Genomic DNA, 12,299 nt, shown 5'->3' on the forward strand with positions numbered 1-12,299 from the left:
AGATTAAAATTGTTTTGGAATTTCTTACAGTTGCGCATAGTTACTAGTGAAAGAGTCGATTGTTTGGAGTGTTTGTTCCGTACTCTCCTTATTTTCAGTTTTTATATTTACCTACCTATAACCTAACTGCACAACCGCGGCATCGGTTTATTTGAATTGATTGAATTTCCTATGACTAGATTTTTATTTATTTATTTTTCGACATCTGCTAATTTCTATCTTTGCTATGTAGCATATAATAATATCACGGCTTTTCTGAAATCATTATAAATCGTCTATATTTTGAGGTTTATGAACAAAGTCAGCAAAATAAATTACTTAATTGCTTACTAGAAAGGAGAACCATAATACTACAAGACGCAAAAAAAAAAAAAAAATCAAAATTTTTTATTCATTATTATAGGATATTATTATATCGCTTAATAATTGTCGTATGGTTTAACAACTTGGTTGACGTCAAATAAATTACTTAAAAACTAAGTTTACTGCCGCTTCCAAGGCGTCAGTGCAGAAGAAGCGGTAACAAACTGCACTGCAGCATTTTCTTCAACAACGTCAACTTCACAATATTAAATTATACTTAGAATAGAATGTGGACGGGAGAATACATTGTTCACGGGAGATTCATATATTTGTGAGATTTAATATTGAAAAAAGAAAAATCAGGTGTATGTAAATATACCTATACCTAATTTGGAAATACAACTATGCATTGCATATTCCATAATTACATGCAAATACGCTTGCACGTAATCTTCTAAGAACATGTAAAGGGGAATGTTCACTGAGGTCTTAGTAATCTTATGCCATGCTGAAGAATATAGATTCCCCACATAAGTATATAACGTCTTCTTTCATTGCGGCATAGACAGTGATAACAGAAGACTTCGTTATCATTGAATGGAATGTGTGATTAATTTCAATAAAAAATACTATAAATACATACATATAGCCATGTCTATATCTCTTGCAGGGTAGAGAGAGCCAACAGTCCTGAAGAGACTGAGACGCCACATTCAGCTGTTTGGCTTTTGATAGAATTGAGATTCAAAATAGTGACAGGTTGCAAGCCCATCGCTTAAAATAAGAATCAAGTTAATATGCCTATCCCTTAGTCGCCTCTTACGACGTCCACGGGAAATGAGATGTAGTGGCCCTATTCACCACACGGCACCATCACAATCAGCCATAAAAAACAAGAAATTAGGTAATTTCTTATGTCATATTATCAGAGACACTTGAAAAAAATTGTATTAGTTGTGCAGCTCAATTTCGTGTGTGCATATTACGTGGCTACCAAAGCCTGCTTCGATTATGCCACAGCATGCTATATAAACCGCTTTAGAATTAGGAGTGGGTTTGGGTGTAACAAAGCGAGTCATTCAAGTCATGTGGCGCCTGCCGAGGCGAGACGAAAGCGTGGGCTCAGCTGAACCAGGGTAAATGTCTGCTAACCCAATAACTTTGTTAATGAAGTTGTTAGGTTTGTTGGACAAAGTTAGGAGATAATGTTTATGCCTTTATTTGATACTGACGCAAAGTAAATATACACCTGTAACTTTTAATACACTTTCATTTTTATAAAAGTTATTTATATGTTTTTTATTTTTTTTCTATTACAGCTTTTACTCAAACAAAGTCTATTCCGATTATGTATTGCTGTAACTCTTTTGAAATCCGTTTATGTATTCTTAAATATCTTTTTTATGCAAAACATAACAGGTACCTATTTCATATTGAATCAGTCAGCAAAAACATTTTTTTATGCCAAATAAGCGCTTTCATAAAATTGCGTCTGGAATAATTCTATGTAAAGTTTTAATGTTATCAAAATTTACTTGACCTCTGAATACATTAATGAAGCTTCAATCACAATCTTAATGCACCATATTTATTATCATAGTCTCCTGTATAATTTCGTAGTTACGAGTTTTGATGCCATATTTTTCCATAACTAACAAAATAAGACGCATCATTTTTTACGAACTTTTACTTGACGTACTTACTTACATTACTTTTACGTTTCGTTTGCATATTGCATACACATTGTTTGTTGATAAACTACACACTCATCACTCATTAGTATTTAGAGCTCATTTCATTCCACGGAAAGTGAGAAAAATACAATTCTTTTTCTAAATTCAACTTCCAAATTTGCTAAGCTAAGCTTTAATACTGATATATTTTGTACTGTAAAGTATTAGGTACAAACATATAATGAATTTAAACGTCACGCCTCTAGTGGGTCATTATGCAAAATTGTGTTTACGTAAACGGAAAATGACCAAAAATGCCTCACAGTCGTTATGCATTCGTCTCGCACACTCGTTTTAAATTGTTTTGACCATAGAAATAGTATCATAGGAATTTCTTATAGAGTGACCAATTTTAAACGTCTGAGTGAGTTGGTTATTGTTTCTCTTTTTAATATTAAAATAGCCTTGTTTAACATGAAATCATAGGTACAAAATATATTTTACAAAATGTACATATACTTATATTGTATTGATTTAATTAGTTTTATTTTTCATACCTTCTTAAAAGAAATATATATAATCATTATAGGTATGTATTATTGTGTATATAAATTGACTAATACATAAAAATTTACAGTCTTTTCATACGCGCACTATGTATGTATATTTATCTTGTTGCTCTACGGCATTGACCCTTTCACGGCCGCTCTCATCTTTTTGGACAATGTGTGTCAAGCAACTGTACCTGTCGTGGACAACCTGTTACTAGCCATTTGCTTTACGCATTTTTATGCAAACACGTTTTTGATGACGACAAGAAATAAATATAACCGTATTTTCGTTTTATGAATGGTGTCACTTAGAATATAGGTAACTTATATTTTCTTGTGATATGTAGGTCTATAGATTTTTATAATGACCTTGACATAATATCCCAAAATGAGAGTACACGTGAACTATTATGAAGCTAGTTCAAACGCTTGGTTAGTCTTTAGTCACAATTCACGCTCCTCTCCTTTTTATTTAATTAAACTTTTTATAAATTTTAAAAAATACATAATTAAAAAATTGCTGAACGTGGCCGATCAGTCTTTTCAAGACTGTTGGCTCTGTCTACACCACAAGGGATATAGACGTGACCATATGTATTTCTGTATGTATGTACATAATTTTTTATAGAACATTACTTTTAACGTACATAATTAAAACTGTAGGTAGTTTTTGTATACACTCGTTTTGAAATAAAACCATGCGTCTCAGTAACAGAAGTCTTAACGTTCAGATTTTTGTGGCGTCACGAAATTCACATCTTATTTTCTTTTACATTCATTACTGTAGGTCTAGTTCCACACTCTTGATCCTATAATGGTATTCAGAAGAACGCGGTGCATGCAAAATTAGTACTGCAGCATTTTTGTTCGGCACAATGAGGCAATCCTGGGCCCGGCAGTCGCTTTGTGAGGGAAATACTCTCATGATTGCGAACTTTTGAATAAAGCCTGATTCTGTAGCGCATACTGTATGTACGAAAGTGGTTCGTTATGTTGCTGACGTACTTGTATGAGCATCAGGTGCGATAAAAGTACAGCTTTTATATAGAAATAACTAAGTGTATGTTACTTGGTTTTGCAGACGCACTGTTGATTGTACTTGCAAACAAGAATATGTTGGTTTCTTAATTCACTCAATAGTTTTGGTTTCAGTGATTTATAAAAAATAATTGAGAAAGTTATTCTTAAATTAATAATCAAATGTCTTTTTAAAATATTTTAATTTTTCGTGTGTTTTCATTCGACTTTTTGCATCAAGAGATAGACGAATAATAAATCTCTATAATACTTATCATCCATGGCGTTAGTCGCGGTTCCGTTATCACCTCTCTGGATGCCGCAATTCTGAAGCGGGCATGACAAGTGTTTACGAGCACACGCAGTGACTCCTGTCTAAACCCGCACCCTTGCAGGCGTCTGTCTAAACGGGGCATGTAAAGCATAAATTTAAAATTAAATCAACTACAAAATTACATACACAAAGTTAAAAAAAAGCTAGTTGTTGTTGTGAAAGTTGGGAAATTCTGTACGATCTGGTGATACCGCAGACAAATAAGATAACATTAAAACACACAGCGCATGCTGTTGCAACTTGCGTTATTGCTACACTCGTTAGTTTCTGTCGCGTTGAATTTGAGCGATGGCTTGCTCCGTATGAGAAACTATTTCGATTTTAAATAGAAAACTTGTTTTAGAATACACGCAGTTTCTTTAAAACATTTTGCAGAATTGCTGAAGTGGCGTTGTAAAATTTCATTTGGGGACGCCCTATGTTCAGCAGTAGACATCCTACGGCTGAAATGATGGATGATTTTATTTAAGACATCTCATATGATAGTGATTTAATGAAAACATCGAGAATGATAAACAAAAGAAAAATAATAAAAATAGATTCTGCTTATTAAAAAAAAATTAGCAAAACATTTTTAGTTAGTACACTTGCTTAATGCTCTTCTCCAGCCTCTGGAATCCAATGAGCGATGAAAGTTAAAAAAAAATATTATAATCGACAAAGCCTAGAGCAGTTTCACGTCAGATTTTTCAGTTATGCAACTTATTGCTTCAACTGCTTGCTCATATCATACTGACTTGAGCGATTAGTTCTTGATACCAGCCTTTGTGACTGAGTACACGTAAAGGTTGATGTAGTTATGACAAGTCACGCGCGTTAAATCTGATTATGAATGGAAGCGAACTTAGAACACAGCCCGGACACTCCAATCATATGTACAGTGATTTTGACCTATTGTGTTTTCATGCATGTCAATGGCGTTTGTGACTTAGATTGACTGATGATAAAGGTTGCGGCCAGAATCATATTTTCAATTTTTACTTCTAGATAAGAATAGGAAATAAAATAAATTTATAAAATAAACATTATGAAGAAATTTCTGTAGAAATAAGTGGTGCCCTTGTACTGAATTTCTCTTTATTTGAAGTTTTATATATTAAAGTTTTATTCTTATTTTCCTAGATGTACATAAATATATAAATAAATTAACATTTTTCCTAAGAATAGAGACGCTTTATTAAGGTAAAAAAATATTTCTAATTTGACAGATTACTGTGAATAAAAAAAACATTTATAAATATAAAATTTATCTAGAGACATTTATAAAAGTACAGTTAGGTAGATACGATGTGATACATACCATTGAAGGCCTATTGTTGAATTATGGGATTTACGATACACACATAAAGAGGATAGAAGATTCAACCTTTTTACTATTATTTAACATTGAACAAAAAATAAATATTCATAAGTATCTAAAATACTCATGCTATTTATTGGATCGTTGTGGATTATTATACAGAGTATGAACTTTTTTCTTAATTTTGCATAATTTAACAGTATTGGATCGATCATGGTTACACAGCCAATTGCCTGAATGTCCAGGTTTCCTCACGATGTTTTCCCTCACCATAAGTGAAAATTTGTTTTTGTCCCAAAGTATTGAGGTGGAGGGTCCAATCGGCAGTACTTTTAGATGAGAGGAAGCTAGACTAACGATGGCTCGATTTATATCTTTGATTAATATTATTTTCACAAGGCTTTTTAGGCATATAAATTTTCATAGAAATCTTATACCTTTCTGTAGTCATGGTTATTTGTGATAATGTAATAGAATGGAACATATTTCTTCTATACGAAAACAATGGATAATTTCGTAGCAACGTATTATTAGTTCCATAAACAATGTGTTTTCGTTAATAGCAGTACTGTTGCCTCTATTATGGAGATATTAGATAAGTAGTCGAAATAGCACAATAGGAAGTACCTACTTGTGTTTATTATATAGGTTCATTCAAACACACATAAAATCAAGCCTCTTTGCTGGAGAAGTATACAAAGATCAGAGGCCTTTCCACTTGTGTGGGTATGTGACGGCTTTAAAGCTTTGAGGAGTTCCCCTTCTATCTTCCTATATCAGTCAAATTAAGCAAAGCTACAAAACCAAAAGCAAGGAATCAAGAAAATAAATTGTTATTTCATCAACTGTTTTCATTAACCCTTGATAATTCGCACGTAAAAAGTAAAGAATGTCCGTAAACAAACAAACAAAGCCGAATTGCGAGTACAAAGACAACAGCTAGGCAAACAGACCAAGGTCCGTGGATTGAATTTAAAAAAAAAGCTGGCCAAGTGCGAGTCGGTCACTGGAGAGGTTCCGTAACATCCATACACACTTACAAATACGAAATAATAAAATCACGTTCGTTGTATGGGAGCCCCTTAAATATTTATTCTTAAAGTAGCTATATAAATACATATTCTGTGAAAATTAAACCCGTTTTTACCCTAAGTAAGTACGGAACCCTAAAAAGAAAACGAGCTGATTAAAGATCGCAACGCTCATTTAACGCTCCGATAAACGCAATCGTTCGAAAACTAGGAAGCTGGTGGACTGTTCTTGATTTTAATATCTTCTCAAAAATTAATTGCATGGTAAATAGTGAGGAATAAAAAGAAGTTCCTGTCTCTTTGATCAGGCAGTCCGACAAGAAATTTGCCAGATCTAACTAACTAACATATCAGGGGTTACACTTGCTATCAGGAACTGTTATCGAAGATGTAATTTTATTTGGATCTTGGGTTATATGGAAATGGCAGCGTATTAAAAATCAATGCCTATATTTTCCGGCGACCTACTGTGGCATCCACCGATTGATTTGGTTTTAAAAAGGATTAATTTTTATGAATATCATTAAAATTTTATCTAAATAACGATAAGGTTATAGAGGAAACACTCGCGATTATAATAGCTAGCTACTTTTTCAAATGTTTCTCTTCATATGTACGTACGTATTATAGAAATTTATCAGTGTGATTCATATAAACGATACGCCATAAACATAAAAGTGAGAAGTTCGGTCATGTGTAAAATTATAACTTTTGGGTGTAAAAGTTTACGAATGAATACTTACGATCACACTCAACGCTTTATAAATAAAGCGATATTTATCCAAACATCGCTCTGTTTATAGCAACCATGAAATTCTATAGGGATATTGCGAGATCCTGTAGGTACATTCTCAACAGCTTCGACGTCATTCAGTGTAAATGTAATGTTGAAATAACGCCGCCATTTGAAGCTGTAGCCGCAAGAGCACCTTTATCTGGCAACCAGAACAAAATAACGAAAGAATAAATATAGTGCAGTGGACCCGTGGACTAGAAATAATCGCAGTAGACTTCCGAAATACCTACTACAATTGCGTCTTTACATTTTTTTGGTATATGTACAAAATACATACAATTGGCTACATGTCAGTATCAAAAGTTTTCATACATCATATGCAAGTAGTTTTGCTTTATCAGAGATTCATTCGAGAGTTTGTTCAAACAAATAAACAATCTCTTGAGCAAATGATTGTTGGCAAAGTACATTTGTTCGATTTGAATAGATAAATAATAGGTTTGTGGCACAGTTTAACGATTTTTATTTTCCATGAAATTTGAAAAGAATGGTGCCGGAAGATCTAAGATCAACATTGGCTACATTTGAGCAGATGAAGTGGTTGGAAAATTTCGTATTTTGATATGTATGCAACAGTTTTGCTACTTCCTCGTGTCAAATTGAAATTTCCGTATTTCCCTCTTGTGTGACGAGTAAATGGTATAGCAATATCGTTACTATCTGCCGCTGAACAATGGGACACGTAGCACCCCCTCTGTTTAATGAACAAGGGAGTGTACTTTTGTACTAAATATCTACACGTTTATAACGATTGTATGTGTATTTTGTGTCTGAAGTTACTTTGAAAGTTGTTTTGACATCCCTTCTCTTATACTCGTATGTACGTATAATTTAGATAAAAGGCATAAGGATTCAGTTAAAACTTTGATGACGGTAAAAAAAATTAAATAAATTAATCTGTCAATTTTAATTTCTCAATTCGAAATTTAAAAGGGTTAAAGCTCGGCAACCTAGGCCTCAGCGGAGAACCTGACAAGATTATTTTGTTTTAGAATAAATTTCAGAAATGTTTAGTTTTGAGGCGTTGAAGATAAAAACGGAGCAGTGGATTTGCGGACGCGGTTAAAGCTTATCTGTTATCATGTTTAAACTTGGCTAATGTTTGGCTCTTGAGTTGACGCGTGAGTTTGCATTGCATGCGGCCAATAAACAGCAGAAGCGTAATATATTTTAAACTGGTACATTTTAATCTATTCGTAGCAAAAAATTGGATAAACGACGAGAATTGTTGTTAGTCTTTCACTTGTTTCGTATGATATTCATACGAAAATATGAAAAGCACATTTTTTCTCTACCATAAACAACACGACTCGTGAATCCTATTAAGGACCACCTATAGTCGTGCATACTTGCTAGAAACTTTTCCCATAAATTCCCTTATATTTTGAACATCTTTAAACATGAATGTTTTACAGTCTTCCCTTACTGTCTGCCTTGGAAATGCTTTCAAATGTATATCGATGTGAATTCATGTAGCACGCCAAAGCAATTTACTTCCCATCACAAACCAATCATAGGTCGACGACGGTCGCTCTAAACTGCAAATACTGGCAATGCTTTTACCGCAAAATATTGTAGTAGTTACTAACCGAAAATATTTTCAGTCGGTGGTTCGAACGTTTTTAGTTTTCAGTACAATTACTTCTGAAATATTCATTTACTAAGTTTCACCGACAGTTTCTCCCGCACGAATGTAAAGCTACGGGAATTTAGATTTTACCGAGATGAAAGGTGGTACCCTTTATTAAATGGTAAATATGGGTCAAGTTCCCCTGCAAGAGCTGCGGAGGTCAGAGTCACTTCGTGTAAAAACATTACTGACACAATCCTTTTTCTTGGACAAGCACGCCCATCTTGGACACACAAATAAGTAGTAAAGTTATTCAAAATATTATATTCAAAAAAAGTCGGACGTCTCTGTAAATTGGCAGGGACAACCGAAAAGGAAATTGAGAAGAGACTGAAAATATGTTCGTCTGAAAGTTAACAATTTATTTAGCTTTTTTGTAAATTTATATTATTTCAATGTTATACGTCTGTATTCATTTTACAAATGCAACATCCATTTACATATTGGAAAAGTTGAAGCCGTGGTCTCGTCACATAAACAAATATTGTGATTCATCATTGAAATGGAAATGATGGCATCCTGGATATTATCTTTATGAGGTACCGGTTTTTGTCTCATCTTACTAATACGAGTTTTATGAATGCAGATAGTAATTAAGTGACGTATATGGTTGGTGATGAGTTTTGCCTTTTATTGGATGATGATTGTTATTAATACATATTTTATCTATAAAATTTCAACTGAAAATATAACAGAGAAATGTCTACTTTAATATAAAGATACTTAGCTACCGGTGGATACTATATTTATCTTCAAGAATTGTTACAAGCAAACTAGACCGATGCATCCCCGCTTATGGGACAGTTATCTATTTTCGTGTGATCTAAAAATATGGAACAGTTTTCATAGCACATTGACCCTTATATCAATAGCTGTAAGGTTTAAGATATGTACGAGGCGTTACGTTATAAAATAATGCCGGTAGTCATTATTTCAGAAAAAAGCGTGTTGAAAAATATATAGCATATAATAAAAATATAATTACTTTTCTGATTTCCGAGTTATAATAATACGTGTTAAATTTCGGCGGTGAATTGTTCGCCATTTCATTTAAAGATATAAAATTATTGAATTTAGAAAAACATCCATCATCAACCATTATAACATAGGTTTCACATTTTTATTCCCTTCTGAGACAGATACTACAGACATTAAGACACGAAGGTGATGTTAAGCATAAGATTCAAAGATTATAACATGTTAGCCCAACGCCTAAAAGAAGAATCTAAATTTAAACGTGTGCACTGTGAAAAGGTCATATTTATGTTTAATATTCCATTAAACAAATGGTTCATTACTAAGAAACAAAAGCGAATGAGATTCTCGCCAGGTGGAAAGACATTTTTGACCTTTCACGTTTCGTAATGCACATACAACTTTTCTAATTACTTTCGTGTTGCTATTTATATGGTAATCGTGTTGAAAATTGTGCGATGTCAAGTGTAGGTCAGTACGGTTTTTTTAAGTTATACCTAAAAGTTAATAATTATTGTGCAAAATGTTGTGGAAGTTCTCATAATTATACTTTATGAGAACAAACATGTTTTATGTTTATTCGATTGCTAATACAGTAATCTAGACTTAAATAATACAAGTGGTAGATACTCCGGTAAAAAGAAATGTTGCCAGCCAATTGATTAAAAATTGCAATTTTACTAATATTATTTTAAAGCTTTTGCTGTCGTTATATCAAAGCCAAAGAATATCTTATAAAAAAGTCGAAAATATTTCAACAGAATTCACACAAAGTACCTACTTTGTCAAAACTTTGTGTGTCTATTTATTTCAACAAAGAAGACTGTCCATCCTCAGTACTCGTAACTCTACGGCTTATGTCACAAATTATGTATATTATATTATTATAAATACTAACTAAAAAACTGAGTATTTCCTCGTAATAGGATTAACACAAAACATAACAATAAATAGGCTTAACACACAAAACTTCTAATACCGACACATGATACAAAAAAATATACAATTACATTGTATGCTTGTAAGTAATTTAGGTAATTACGTTTTTTACCTGATTTCAATAGATTTCCTTTTCAAAATGAATGACAAGTGCAATTTACATACTAATTCGTACGCAAATCAATTAAAAGATTATACTTTCTACGTTTTATGAAAAATAATAAAAGCAATTTCAGAGTTTAATAATAGTTGTCGGGTGTTTAATAATAGTTGTCGGGTGTTTAATAATAGTTGTCGGGATTTGGACTGATTAAACCTGTTAAGGAACAAATTTTCCTACATTTTCAACTAAAAGAGCTAGGGCCTCAAAAGGATTAAAAAAATAACCTCAGAACTCGACAGTGATAATAGTGTCAGTCTTCTATTCTTTTTACATAAAACCGATATATCTATGAAAACAAAAACATACATATTTTCATAATTTACCATCTAAGTATTTGTTTAAAACGACAAATGTAGGAAAATATACCATTCTTTAACTAATAATAAAGCCTGGTATACTTTATCATATAATAAAGCTCAGGAAAAGCGAAATGGGATCAGCGCTTCTGTTATTTGGTATTTATAGGACAACTAGATGTTCTGAAACTTTTAGTAGGGTTATACTTTAGTCCGATCAATATCGCGTTCAATCACCTTTGAACTAAAACGTTTTCTGTGAAAATATCGATCAAACGCGTGAAATCAGAGTCTTTAATAGAAATCAATTGATCATTCGATAGCTACATCTAATCTGATTGAATCGGTTTATTTTAACTACCGATTTTGTTTTAAATATTCAAAAATGTGCGGTAGCGCGTCGATTTTATTTTAAATGCGTTCGACGTTTATATTTACAAGAATTATAAGCTTGCTTTCAACAGTTTCAGCCGGGCTGTAAACACGGTGACGTCAGATTAATTTGATCAAAGTGGAAATGGCTGGGCGTTTTCCACACTAGGTACTTGTTTCGAGTTGCTGTCAACAGCTCTACTAATGCGTCCGATTTCCCATTTTAAACTTTTGATCGTGTTTCGGACATTTAGATTTTGAGAACACTCAATAACTTTGCCGTGGCTATTATGATTATGGACGTGTTTTAATTAATACAAAAAGAGATCTTTCATTGAGAATAGGGTCCGCCTTGTCATGATATTTTTCAATTGTTAATACTCATGTATAGAGGTAGGAGGCTTATAGTTGTGGTGCATATCTGTTTATTCTCAAACAACAATCTGTTCTTTTATGCACTATTGTTTGCAGCATCTCCGTTACGTTTACTTTCACACGTTTCAATTCAATGTCGATCGTGCGTTGCCTTGTATCGAACAGCTACAGATAGAAAATTGATAATGACCTTGATTCTATCATGTAACGAAATTCAATTTACTTCAGACTCTAAATTGCGGGCCCTATCCGGCACGTATTTCGGTTGGGTCAGAAATCGGTCTACCACAAAACGATTGCTCGGTACAGTTAGAATGAAAAGCAACAATGACGAGATCCCACGACGAGTTCAATGGACGTCACGCATACTTGCGTCGACTGTACTTTGAGGTTCACAAAAATTATAGAGCGTTAATTTTTTTAATTTCTTAGGCTGTTTCTTTTCTAGTTCTTTACTTACAACATCCATCCAATCTAACATCCAACTATTGACACATAACTACTATGACTGAAAAGGACACAACATACATTTATACTCATGTCT

At 33.0% G+C, this 12,299-nt stretch overlaps 1 protein-coding gene across 7 annotated transcripts in view; it reads left to right on the forward strand.

Annotated features, from left to right (window-relative positions):
• The window catches only part of LOC106143348 (rap1 GTPase-activating protein 1), a 241,744-nt gene that overhangs the window by 203,739 nt on the left and 25,706 nt on the right, over nucleotides 1-12,299 (forward strand). The gene's annotated exons all lie outside the window — the stretch shown is intronic.

The sequence above is a fragment of the Amyelois transitella genome, chromosome 17 (genome assembly GCF_032362555.1).
Source record: "Amyelois transitella isolate CPQ chromosome 17, ilAmyTran1.1, whole genome shotgun sequence".
Classification (NCBI taxonomy): domain Eukaryota; kingdom Metazoa; phylum Arthropoda; class Insecta; order Lepidoptera; family Pyralidae; genus Amyelois; species Amyelois transitella.